This window comes from Notamacropus eugenii, chromosome 2 (genome assembly GCF_028372415.1).
Source record: "Notamacropus eugenii isolate mMacEug1 chromosome 2, mMacEug1.pri_v2, whole genome shotgun sequence".
NCBI classification, from domain to species: Eukaryota; Metazoa; Chordata; class Mammalia; order Diprotodontia; family Macropodidae; genus Notamacropus; species Notamacropus eugenii.
Window position 1 is genome coordinate 342,482,351 of NC_092873.1, and position 13,512 is coordinate 342,495,862.

Consider the following 13,512-nt stretch of genomic DNA (forward strand, 5'->3'; position numbering starts at 1 on the left):
TGGTACCTCAGTGTTGTTTTAATTTTTATTTCTCTAATCAATAGTGATTTAGAGCTTTTTTTATATGATGATAGATAGTTTTATTTCTTCTTCTAAAAATTGCCCGTTTGTATCCTTTGACCATTTATCAATTGGGAAATGAATCTAATAGAATTTGAAATGTTAGACTAGAGGTCAGGAGAGAGATTAGGGCTAGATAAATAGATCTGAGAACCATATGCATGGAGATGATAGTTGAATCCTAGGGACCTGATTAGGTTACAAAAGGAGAAACTATAAAGGGAGAAGAGAAGAGGGCCCATGACAGAGCAGTGGGGAACACACATGGTTGATAGGTGTGGCCTTAATGAAAAACCAAGAGAGAGTGAGAAGGAGTGATCAAACAGGGAGGAGAACCAAGAGAGAACAGTTACAAAAACCTAGAGAGAAGAGAGTATAAAAGAGAAAAGGGTAGCTAATGATATCAAAGGCTCCCAGGAGACTGAAAAGGACCCATATTGAAAAAAGCCATTAGATCTGGCATTTAAGAGATCATTGTTAACTTTCAAGAGAGCAGTTTCAGTTGAATGAGGATGTCCTATAGAGAGTTAAAATGACAGTGTAAGGAAGGGAACTAGAGACACTGTAGACAGCCTTTTTTAAAAAAAAATGCATTTTATTTACTTATTTTTGTTACATTTTGAGTTCCAAGTTGTTTCTCTCCTTCCCTCTCAACCCTGCATTAGAGAAGGTCAACATTTGATACAGGTTGTGTTTATCCTTCATTCTCGAAGAGGACCATGAAGTCAAGATGATGACATGACTTGCAGTAGACTTTGATTTGAGTGAGGGAGGGCTGTGCAAGATCACCAGCCTCACTTTCTCCTCCTGAGTCATCTGGGTCCAGTGGCCAGGTATTCATCAGGATGACTGAAGATGAGCCAGGATGCAGTGAGAGACACTGGCCATTTTAGGCTAAGATCTTATCAGATTTACACCCATTCAATGAATAGGCCCCTTAGATACATATGTTTAACCATACAATGCATACTTCCATATATCAGTTCTTTCTCTGGAGATAGAAAGCATCTTCCTTCAAAATTGATTTTAATGATCCTATTACTAAGAATGGTTTAGTACTTCACAGTTACTCTTTTAACAATATTGCTGTCACTGTATATAATATTCTCTTGATTCTGCTCTTTTCTCTCTGCATTATTCCTTGTAAGTCTTTCCACATTTTTCTAAAATTAGCCTGTTCATCATTTCTATCACAATCATAGACACAACTTATTCAGCCATTCCCCAACTGAAGGCCATCGCCTCAGTTTTCAGTTCTTTGATACTACAAAGAGAGCTGCTATAAATATTTTAGAGTTTATGGGTTCTCTTCCTTTTTCCCTGATGACCTTGAGAAACAGAGCTATTAGTAATATTTCTGGGTCAAAAGGTATACACAGTTATATAACTCTTTGCACATAATTCCAGATTGCTCTCCAAAATGATTGGATGAGTTCATGGTTCCATCATCAGCATATTAAGGTTCCAATTTTTCTACATGCTTTCCAACATTTGTCATTTTCTCCTTCTAGCATTTTAGCCAATCTGGTAGGTGTGAGATAGTACCTCAATGTTGCTTTAATTTGCAATTATCTAATCAATAATGATTTAAATCAAGTATTTTTTCGTACGACTATAGATATCTTTAATTTCTTCATCTGAAAACTACCTGTTTGTATCCTTTGGCCATTAATCAATTGAGGAATTACTCATATTTTTATAAATTTTTTGGAGTTTTCTATATATTTGAGATGAGATCTTCCTCCAAGAAAATGTCTATAACATCTCCCCAAAATTTTCTGCTTCCCTTCTAATATTGGCTACATTGGTTTTATTTGGGCAAAAACTTCTTAGTTCAATGTAATAAAAATTATCCATTTTATGTGCCACAATGCTCTATATCTCTTATTTAATTCATAAATTCTTCTCTTTTCCATAAATCTGGTAGGTAATGTATTACACATTCTTATAATTTACTTATGATATCTCCCTTTATGTTGAGGTCACATATCTATTTTGACCTTATCTTGATAAATGGTGTAAGATATCAGTCTATATCTAGTTTCTGCCAAACTGCTTTCCAGTTTTCCCAATATTTTTTTAACCAAAAAGTGAGTTCTTATCTCAAAAGCCTAGATTTTTATATTTATCAAACACAAGGTGACTACGATGTTTACTACTATATATATTGTGCAACCTACTCTATTCCACTGATTCACCATTCTATTTCTTACCCAGTACTAGATAATTTTGATAATTACTACCTTAAAATACAATTTAATATAATACAGTCTAATACTGCTAGACCTCTTTCCTTTACATTTTTAATTAATTTCTTTGATATTCTTGATCTTTTGTTCTTTCAAATTAATTTTGCTATTCTTTTTTTTTCTAGCTCAATGAAATAATTTTTGGTATTTTAATTGAAATGGTACTGAATAAGTAGATTAGGTAGAATTGTCATTTTTATTATGTTGGCTCAGCCCATCATGAACAATTATTTCTCTAACTACTTAAATGTGAGTTTATTTGTATAAAAAGTGTTTTACAACTATAGTTCCTGGGTTTGTCTTGGCAGGTATACTCCCAGGGATTTTATATTGTCTATGGTTATTTTAAAAGAAGTACTTCTTATTTTCTCTTCTTGCAGGGTTTTGTGGATGATATATAGATATGCCAATGATTTATGTGGGTTTATTTTGTGTTCTGCTACTTTGCTAAAATTATTGTTTCAATTAATTTTTAGTTGAATTTCCAAGATTTTCCAAGTGTATCATCATATTGTCTGCAAAAAGTGATAGTTTTATTTCCTCATTGACCATTCTCATTTCCTCAATTTCTTTTTCTTATCGCTATTGCTAGCATTTTAGTACAATATTGAATAATACTGGTGATGATGAACATTTTTGTTTCACTCCTGATCTTACTAGGATGACTTCTAGTTTATCCCCATCATACATAATGCTTACTAATAATGATCTTAAGTAGATGTTTCTTATCATTTTAAGGAAAAATCCTTAGGATTTTTGAAAACCTATGTTTTTAATAGGAACGTGTATTATATTTTGTCAAAAAAATTTTTTGCATCTATTGATGTAACCATATGACCTTTGTTGCTTTTGTTATTGATATAATCAGTCATGTTAATAGCTTTCCTTATATTGAATCAACCCCACATTCCTATTATAAGTCCCACTTGGTCACATTGTCTAATCTTTGTGATTTTTTTTTAGGATTTTTGCATCCATATTCATTAGTGATTTTGTTCTATAATTTTCTTTCTCTGTTTTTGCTATATTTAGGTATCAGCACTATATTTGTTTCACAAAAGGAATTTGAAAGGACTCCTTCTTTGCTTATTATTCCAAATAATTTATTTAATATTAGGACTAGTTGACCTTTCAATATTTGGTAGAATTCACTTGCAAATCTATCTGGTCCTGATTTTTTTCTTAGAAAGCTCATTTATAGTTTGTATATAGCCTTCATAAGGAGTTTACCCATAAAAAGGAGATATGTAGGATGATGGTTGGTGAAGATGGAGAAAACAAGTGGTTTTTGGAGCATAGGGGAGACATGGGTGTGTTTATAAGCAGTACAGAAGCAGCCTGTAGAAAGGAAGAAAAGTGAGGGAATGGGGATGATAGAGAGGGCAATCTTCTGGTGAAGATAGGATGGAATGAGATCACTTGCACATGTAGCACGGATTTGTCTTGGCAAGGAGAAGGGCTACCTCTATGTGAGAGAGAAAGAGGGAATTGTAGAAGGCATCTGAGTGATGTGAGATTAAGAGGAAGGGTAAACGAGCCCTTAGCAATCTTTTCAGTGAAATAGAAGGCAAGGTTCTCAGCTGACAAGGTGGGGAAAGGAGAGCCATGAAGGTATGAGAAAGAATAAAAAGATTTGGAAGAGTCATTGTGGTGAGTGGGATAAGGATTGCCTTGCAGCAGTGAGGGCCCAGTTGAGATTAGGTAACAAATATGCAGTGGACCTAGTCAGCATGGTCTTGTGATTTTCTTCAGCTCTATTTAATAACACCTGAGTAGGCAGTGGATAGTGGGAGTAATTAAAGGCTGAGGCATGGTGGGACAAGATAAGACAAGGGGACAAGAATTTGAGAGAAGGGGACAGTATGTATTTGAGCTGATTCGTGAAACAGTCAAAATGGGGAAGGGTCGAAAATGGAGCCAGTGAAGGGGTGATGACCTGGGAGAGAATTGAGAAACAGAGGAATTGGAGATCACAGTGAGAATGAAGAAAAGGATTTGGGTCTGTAAAGCAGAGGGAAAGATACAATGATAACAGAGTATGATCAGAAAAGGAAAATTATCTCTGGGGCTTGTCTTGTTTATCCTAAAAGCAATAGGAAGTCACTAAAGACTCTAAGCAGGAGAATGACATGGTCATTGGCTTTAGCCTCCTGGAGATATGGCTGTCCTTCTACATAAGGTTCTTTCAACCTTATCACTCTCTATCTTCAGGCTATTCCATAGTTATCCCATAGTTCAGTCAATGACTCTGGAGAAGACAGTGAGGCTGACAACTTTGTGCAGCTCTGCATAATCCAATTCATGCACAGGTCAATTAAATTCAATTCATGCACAGTCAAGATATCACCTGGGTATCTTCGAAATACCTCTTCGAAAACTGAGCAACACAGCTCAGTAGTAGTGCTACATTCCTACAGGAGCTGGGTGCTGGGCAGGTAGCTTCCTATATGAGAATATTCTGCCTGTCTTTGAAGTCAGAGGACCTGGCTTAAAATCCCAGTTTCACTGCTTATTACCTCTATGACCTTGGGCAAGTTACTTAATCTCTCTCTCTAACCCTCCGTTTCTCCATCTTTAAAATGAGAGATTACACCAATGGATATCTAATATTCCTTTCTGCTCTAAAATGATGTGCTTATGAGCCATTGACAGCAGGACTCAGGTTCCTAAATTCTACAAGTTATTCATGTGCTTTAGAAAAAATATTTTGGCATCCAGGTAGAGGATGGTTTGGAGAGGGGAAAGAATGGAAGCAGGGGAGACATTGGAATGCTATTGCAATAGTCCAGGTCAGAGGCAATGAGGGCCTGATCTAGGTTGGTGACCATGTGAGTGGACAGAGAAGGGAATGGATGTAAGAAGTTCACGAAGGTAGTGGAAGAATCAACAAGACTTGGCAAATGATTGTGTAGAGGGGGTGAGAGAGAGTGGCTAGTGGAGGGTAACTTGAAGGTTGTAAGCTTGAATGACTGGAAAGATGGTGGTGATCTCAACAGAAATACAAAAGCTCTGCAAAATGAAGAAAGTCCAGAAAATATAGGGAAAATACAATATTCTGTGAAGCTGTTGTGAAGCTCTAATGCAATAACATACATGAAAGGGCTTTGTAGTACTATAGTTTACATACAATGTTAAGCTCTTATCACTGTTATTTTCAAAAATGGACTAGTGATCTCTAAAATACCACTTAGTGAGAACCATGTTCAACCACCACTGACGGGAACCTGCCTAACAGAAAGACACAACTTTAGCTTTCTGGGGTTCTGCAATTCAAGGACTAGATGCCAAACCAAAGGTATTATCTCACCATGCCCCTGTCCTCTCATCTCCTCCTTTCTCCATTCATTTATTCCTTTTTTCTTTAATAGTATTTTTTTCCAATTACATGTAAAAATAGTTTTCAACATTCATTTTTGTAAAAGTTTGAGTTAAATTTTTCTCCCTCCCTCTTCCCAAAACAGCAAGGAATCTGATCTAGGTTATATATATACAATCATGCTAAACATATTTCCACAGCTATGAAAGAGGAATCAGATCCAAAGGGGAAAACCCTGAGAAAGAAAAAAATATACAGAAAAAGTGAAAATAGTGTGCTTCAATCTACATTCAGACTCCATAGTTCTTTCTCTGAATTTCACCCATTTATATTGCAAAAGCCTCAAGAGGTAGGGGACAATAAAGTATGTCCCAGGGGAAGGGGCATGCTCAGTGATGGAGATGGGACTAGCAGTGGTTTACTCACTGGACATTCTACCTAGTGGCCTTAGCCTCCTGGAGACATAGCTGTCTTCCTACATAGTGTTCTTTCCACCTTACCACCCTCAGTCTTCAGGGTTTGATTATATCATAGCTCAGCAATAGAGTTAGATTCCTACAGGAACTTAGAGCTGGGTGCTGGGTGCTGGAGGCTGGGCAGGTAGCATCCTATACGAAAATATTCTGCCTGTCCTTGAAATCAGAGAACCTGGGTTAAAATCCCAGTTCAGTTGTTTACTACCTCTACAACCTTGGGCAAGTTACTTTCTCACTCCCTTTAGACCTCTCTTTCCTCATTTGTAAAAAACAAGAGGGTTGAAGCGATTTACTTCTAATGTCCCTTTCAGCTTTAAATCTGTGCATCTATGAGCCAGTAATGGTTGGACTCAGTTCTTTGATTCTCCAAGTGGCCTGGATTAGTATAAGATTCCCAGCGCTGATCACCCCTACAAAATCTTCCCTTTACACACTCTATCAAGGGGCATCCCTGGTGAGTATGCCCATCCACCCCCTTCCTCCATCAGAGGGCTTGACCTTGGGGGTCCTGACAATACCAGACTGTGTGGGAACTGTGCCCACCCCCGAGGCCCCAACTCCTTCATACCAGACTCAGAGACATAGACAGTGCTTTATCCCCCTCCTCTCTTGCAGGGCCTATTTAATCTTTAGCCAAATAATTGGAGCTAAGATTTTACAGCTTGTTCACAAATCCCCTTCTCCAATGTGCCTTCAAATTTGGTCTGATGTTCCTAAACCAGTCAGGTTCTTCCTGGGACTAACTCTTCACTGCTTGCTTCCTTTGAGATCCTTCATAAAGTCTGGAGTCTTCCCTTGGGTCCTGTCTGTCTCAGCTGATCACAGTCTTAGAACTTTAGGGCCAGATGAGATCTTTAGAATCATCCAGAATACATCTACAGAGGAAACAGAGAATTGTGATGTCTCACTCAGGGTCACACAGCTAGCATTAATATTACATTTAAAAATTTCAAAAGTGTTTACATACTGGATCATTTGGTCCCCACAACATCTCTGTGAGGTAGGCTATTATCTCCATTTTATAGATGAGGGAACAGAGACAAACACAGTTAAAGTGACTTGTCCAGGGTCACATAGCTAATAAGTGTCCAAAGCAGAACTTGAACTCAGGTGTTCCTGACTCCAAGTCTGACATGCTACCTATCTACCATACTACCTAACTACCATCTTCAGTGTTAATGGTGGAGCCAAGAATAAAATCGAGGTCTTCTGACTCTCCATTCCACATTCCCTCCACTTTACCAAGATTTTTGCTATTACCAAGTTACCAGTGTACTTTATTATTTAGAAGATGAGAAGGGCACCTCTCCACTGAACTGCCATTATGATAGCTACATCAAGATATTTTCTTTAGAAGCACAGAATCTGAAAGTTTTGAAGAACCCTAGTGGCCATCTATTCCCAATGATACCCCAAAGGAAATCCCTAATCTAACCTTGGGGCAGCTAGGTTGTACAGTACATAGAGTGCCTGGTCTGGAGTCAAGAAGACTTGTGTTCCTGAGTTCAAATCTGGCCTCAGATACTTCCTCGCTGTGTGACCTTGGGCAAGTCACTTATCCCTATTTGTCTCCATTTCCTCATCTGTAAAATGAGCTGAAGAAGGAAACAACAAACCGCTGCAGCATCTTTGCCAAGAAAACCCCAAATGGGGTGATGGAGAGTTGGACATGACTGAAAAATGATTGAACAAATCGAACATACCTGACAAATGATCACTCAGGCTCTATTGGAAGGTCTCCAGGGATGGAGAATGCATCCACCACCTCTTAGGACGGTCCATTTTACTTTTAGACAGATCTAATTGTTAGGAGGTTTTTCTTGACATTAAACCTAAGCTTATCTCTTTGAAACACCCAATCATCGCTCCTGGTTCTGCCCTCTGGAGCCACACAGAACAATTCCCTTTTCCAGGTGATAGCACTTCAGATTCTTAAAGACAGATCTCTTCTCCAGATAATTCCATTAGCTCCAGTGCCTTCAACCCATCCTTATTTAATGTGGTCTGTACACAACATTTGTAGATATGACCAAAGTCTTTGACACCGTTAGTCGTGAGGGCTTATGGAAAATGATGTCAAAATTTGTTTGCCCAGAGAAGTTCATCAGTATAGTACGTCAATTTCATGATGGCATGTTTGCCCAGGTTCTGGATAATGGACAATACTCCCGTGCCTTCCCAGTCACCAATGGAGTGAAACAGGGCTGCGTGCTTGCTCCCATGCTTTTTAGCATGATATTTTTATCCATGTTGTCCAATGCTTCCAATGAGGATGAACATGGCATCAAGGTCAACTGCTGTACTGATGGTAAGTTCTTCAATTTGAAAAGGTTACAAGCCAAGACCAAAGTGGAGGGAGTGTTGGTGCATGATTTTCTGTTTGCAGATGATTGTGCACTCAATGCAGCCTCTGAAGCTGAGATGTAAGAAAGCATGGATCAATTCTCTGCTGTCTGTGCTAATTTTGGCCTAATAATTAACACCAAGAAAACATAAGTGCTCCATCAGCCATGTCTACATCATCCATACGTGGAACCATCAGTTACAACAAATGGAGAAGTTTTGAATGCTGTGGATAAGTTCACTCACCTTGGTAGTGTGCTTTCTAGGGATTACACATTGACAATGAGGCTGATGCATGCGTTGCCAGAGCTAGTTCAGTGTTTGAGAGGCTCTGAAGAAAGGTTTGGGAGACAAGAGGTATTAGATTGACTACCAAACTGAAGGTCTACAGAGTTGTTGTGCTGACCTCATTGTTGTATGCCTATGAAACATGGACAGTCTATCAGCGCCATGCCAGGAAACTGAATCACTTCTATTTGAACTATCTTAGGAAGATTCTGAAAATCACCTATCAGGATAAGGTACCAGACACTGAGGTCCTTGCTCAAACTGAACTGTCAAGCATTCGCACTCTACTTTAGAGAGCATAACTCTGATGGGCTGGTCATGTTGTTCAAATACAAAATATGCACTTGCCAAAAAGACTGTTTTATGGAGAACTAGTATGGGTCAGGCAATCACATGGTGGTCAGAAGAAGCGATACAAGGTTACTCTCAAGGTCTCTCTCAAGAACTTTGGATTTGATTGTGCAACATGGGAGACACTGGTACAGGACCACTTAGCATGGGGTGCCCACATCAGAAAGGGTACTATGGTCTATGAGCAAAGCAAAATTGAAACAGCACAAAGAAAACGTAGGATGTGCAAATTTGGAGTATCCACCCCAAATATTCACGCGAATTATCTGTGCCCAATCTGTGGTAGAGCATTCTGAGCTTATATTGATCTCATCAGCCACAGTCACACACATTGAAACTTGAATTTATCGTGGTGACATCATTTTGGTCCTCTTTGAGAACGAAAGACAACAACCGCCACCATTTAATGTGAACTTAAATCCCTTCACTGTCCTCATTGCCCAACTCTGTCCAAATCTAAGAGCATAGCTTAGGAATCAGCTCTGTGAGCAATAAGGCATCATTAGATATTGGTACCTAAGGCTAGGGGAGCTCACACCTTATTGATAATGAGACCTAACATTAGGTCTCTTTAAAGCTTTCCACAGCACTTCATGGGTTATTTCAACTGATCATCACAATGGCGCTCTGAGGTAGGTGAGTGCTGTTATTATCCCCATTATACAAATAAGGAAACTGATGCTGGGAGAGTCTGAGTGAGTTGACCAGGGTCACATAGCTAATGAGTGTCTCAGGCAGGATTAGAATGCATATTTTCTTGACTGAAAGTCCAGTGCTCTTTCCACAAATGTTATCCCATCATCCCCTCACTCCTTACCCCCAGTTAAGAAGCCTTCCTCAATGTCAAGACAAAGTCCTTGTCTTGGGGCAATGATGACTTTTGTACTTTGGATGGGGAATTTCATACCTGGTCTGAGCTATGACATAATAAGCCAATTATGAAACAATAAACTAAAGACACATGCTATACTCCTCTCTGTACCCCCAGCACATAGTACAATGCTTAGTTCATGTTTGTTGACAGCTATAGTGATGATGAGTGGGAACAAAGAGAAGTGGCTTCCTAAGATCTAGGAACAAGGCAGGAAGGGAGAAAAGGTTTCAGAGAAGAGGCCTACAGTTGGTGGATGGGGGCAGTGAGGACTGGCTAGGCAGGTAGGGGAAGGAAAAAAAATTGGTTTGTCCTTTTCCCAGTTTCAACATAATTCCTTGGGCAAACAGCAGCCCTGGAAATCTGCCCAGCCCAGCCCAATACTGGAAGCTTCAGGTAGCTTAAAAGGGCCTTGGGATTTGAGGGTGGGGTAGAAGTAAGTAAAGTCAGTGGAAATTATATGGCCCCCTTCAATTCTTTCTCCATGCAGTTCTTGTCTTCCTTGGAGATATAACTGTGGTTGCTCTTTGAAGAGTGTCTGGTTTGTCCGGGATGAATAAATAGCCTTGCCTCATTGTCATCCCTTCTCCCTGGATAGAGTTTCAGAACTAATGTGACAGAGTCAGGAGAGAGCAGGGCCCTGCCCCGCCCCCCATCCCAGTATAGAGGATTGGGGAGGGGACTGGGGGGAGTTAAGTCAGGTCTGGGAAGGGAGGCTGAAGCTGATAACCTGAGTAGGAATGACCTTCAGATGAAATCACATTCTTCTGGGTTAATGTGTCTCTATTGTATTCCCCCACCTCCAACACTCTCATCTATCCAGTGTAGGCCCTGTTAACTTGGAAAAGGAAAATCATATCTATTTAATAGCATCCATCTAGCTGTCTTCTACTCTTTTCCCAAGCTACCTTTAGTTTCCCAAGGAAAATTCAGGTTCCAGCTCACCTGATCCAGAAGCACTGACCTGACCAACCTTGGGGCCCTGGAATTGGAAAGGGGAAGACACAATTTATAGAGGACCAATGTAGGAACCTCACCAGTTTATTTTCAAGTCTGGACTCACAGGGGACCATCCATCCCATATGGGGCCTGGCATGCCTGTCTCTCCCCTGACACTGCTGCCTCTCTTGTTTCCACCTATCCATCTCCCACTCCCATCCCCCACTCCCATCCCCATTCTGCTGCCATCTAATTTTTCTTCTTCCTCCATCAAGAATGTCTCAATGCGTCAGTCAGGTCTCTGGATTGCTGCTGCTGCCTCCTCCTTCCATTGTTAATGCAGTCCTACTCTTTTCCCCCGTCCCCTACCTCTCCCCGCAACCCTATCTCAGGCAGGCCCAGGCTTGCCACATGGGGTCAGTCTCACCCTCATTGCCATGGAGGCCACATTCACCTGTTTACCTCCCTGTTTTAAATGAAGGTACAGGTACTATCTGGGTAAGAGAGTGTAAGAGGGAGGGGGTAAAACAAGGATCATTTTGCCTCTATCCTCTCACCCTCCCCCGCCAAATCCTCCCCTGCTCCTGTGTCACATGCCTACTTAGACTGAAAACTAGGTGATCTCATTAGCTCCAATGGATTTAACTATCCCAGATCTATAAATCCTCCTATCTTGGGTCTCACATCATAAATTGCCTACTTACATTTTGAACTACATGATCTGTAGGCATATATCAAACTTACTTCATGTGCCCAATCTAGAACTCATTGTCTTTCTCCCCAAGTCCCACTTCTTCAAACCTCCCTTACTACTGTACAAGGCCTCAACTTGATTCAGATTTACAATCTCCTGTCATCTTTTTCTCTTTGCTTCTCATTCACCCTATACATGAAACAAGTTGCCAAATCCGATTTCCATCTCCAGATCTTTCACGACCATCTCCCCCTCTCCCCTCATAGCCATCCCCTCTAATTCAAACCCTTATCACCTCTCCACTGGACAATGATATCTCTCATCTTTCTAACTGGTCTCCCTGATTCAGTTCTTTTCCAACTCCAATCCATCCTCCATACAGTCAGTAAAGTGATGTCCAGCGTGTGGAGTACTCAGAGAGGATTAGCCCCTCTGGTGTGAAGGCTTGTGGAGCCCTTTTTCGGATTGCTCCTCCACCTTTGGAGTCCACTGCCACCCAGCTCTCACTACGACTCCAAGAAGCTGTAGTGTGTGCATTGACCACACCCCACAAAAACCAACTCAGCAGATGGGCTAAACCAGGTTGAGGGTAACTAACAGACCTCAGTACTGTCAGTGAGTTAGGGTGATGTCCACCTCCTGGCATGTAAAGACTTTCTCTGATGGAATGGGCAGATGAGAACAATTAGTTCCAATGGCCATGAGGTGGCCGAAGTAGGCACTGTGGAGTGGTCAGACATCAATCCACTGCATCTTGGGCCATTTATGGGTTGTCTTGATTTTTGTCTTACCAACGGACTTTGATATCAGACTGTGGGAGAGATAGTGAGACTGACAACTTTGCTCAACTCTGCCTCCCTTAAATCCAATTTAAGTGCAAGTCAAGATGTCACTCAAATTGTGATGTCACTGGTCTCCTTTGAAAATAGAGGGACAAAGACAAAGTGATGTCCTTGAGCCAAGGTCTGGCCATGTCCCTTCTCCCTATCCTAAACTCCTGGGGCTTTAGGATTAAATATTAACTGCTCTGTTTGGTGTTGAGGCTTCATCTTCTCCAACCGTGCCCAACTGATGAGCTAACACACTCGATCAAGGAATCAGGGGCATCTCTGAGCATGCCCTGCTCAGTCCCTATTACACTGCCTTAACAATCTTGTAAAATGTTATTCTCCACTATACACTGAATAGGCCCATTTTACTGGCCCACTTGCTGTAGTTGTTTCTAGTCAATTAGGCTTAAGTGACTTGCCTAGGGTCACACAGCTAATAAGTGCCTGAGGCCAGCTTTGAACCCAGACTCCAGGCCCCATGCTCTATCCACTGTACCACCTACGTACTGATCCTCATGTCCTGTGTTCCATCTCTTGTCTCTCCTGTGTCTTTGCACAAGCCTGCCTCTTAGAAACTCTGGCTTCCTTAAAATGACACCCTCTCCAAAAGTATTTTCCCTTTTGTTTCCCCCTCCTCAGCTGCTAGTATAATATAATAATAAAATCCCCCTAGGATAATCTTGTCATTTGTATGTATTTGTATATGGACATGCTTTTCCCCCATTAGAATATAAGCTTCTTGTAAGCAGGAATCATTTTTTGTTTTTTTCTTTGTAGCCCCAGAGCTTAGTATAATGTGCAGTATATAGTAAGCCCTTATTAAATGCTGGTTGATTATGTCCTCCTTACCCAAATGGGTAGCTATGTTGTAAGCTTTGGGGGTTGGCAACCAGTGACTTCTTTCTCATGGTTTCTTAATTCTGAACTAGATCAAAGGGTATCAGCAAAGTCATGCTAAGGGTTTGACCCTTGTGACGTTAGCCATAAGCAGAGCAGGGGAAAGGCAAGTGTATGGGGTGAGGTGTAGAGAGGGTAATCAGGCAGAGTAGTACTAGGAAATAGGGGATTTTAAAGATGTAAGTAAGATATCTAGAG

The 13,512-nt window shown here is 40.6% G+C and overlaps 1 long non-coding RNA gene across 1 annotated transcript; it reads right to left on the bottom strand.

Annotated features, from left to right (window-relative positions):
- Positions 1-6,690: 6,690 nt before the first annotated feature.
- LOC140528185 (uncharacterized) lies at positions 6,691-12,413 on the bottom strand. Its single transcript, XR_011975102.1, has 2 exons — positions 12,198-12,413; positions 6,691-6,976 (listed from the first exon to the last, which is right to left on the bottom strand). It is a non-coding gene; the product is annotated as an uncharacterized lncRNA (long non-coding RNA).
- Positions 12,414-13,512: the final 1,099 nt, after the last annotated feature.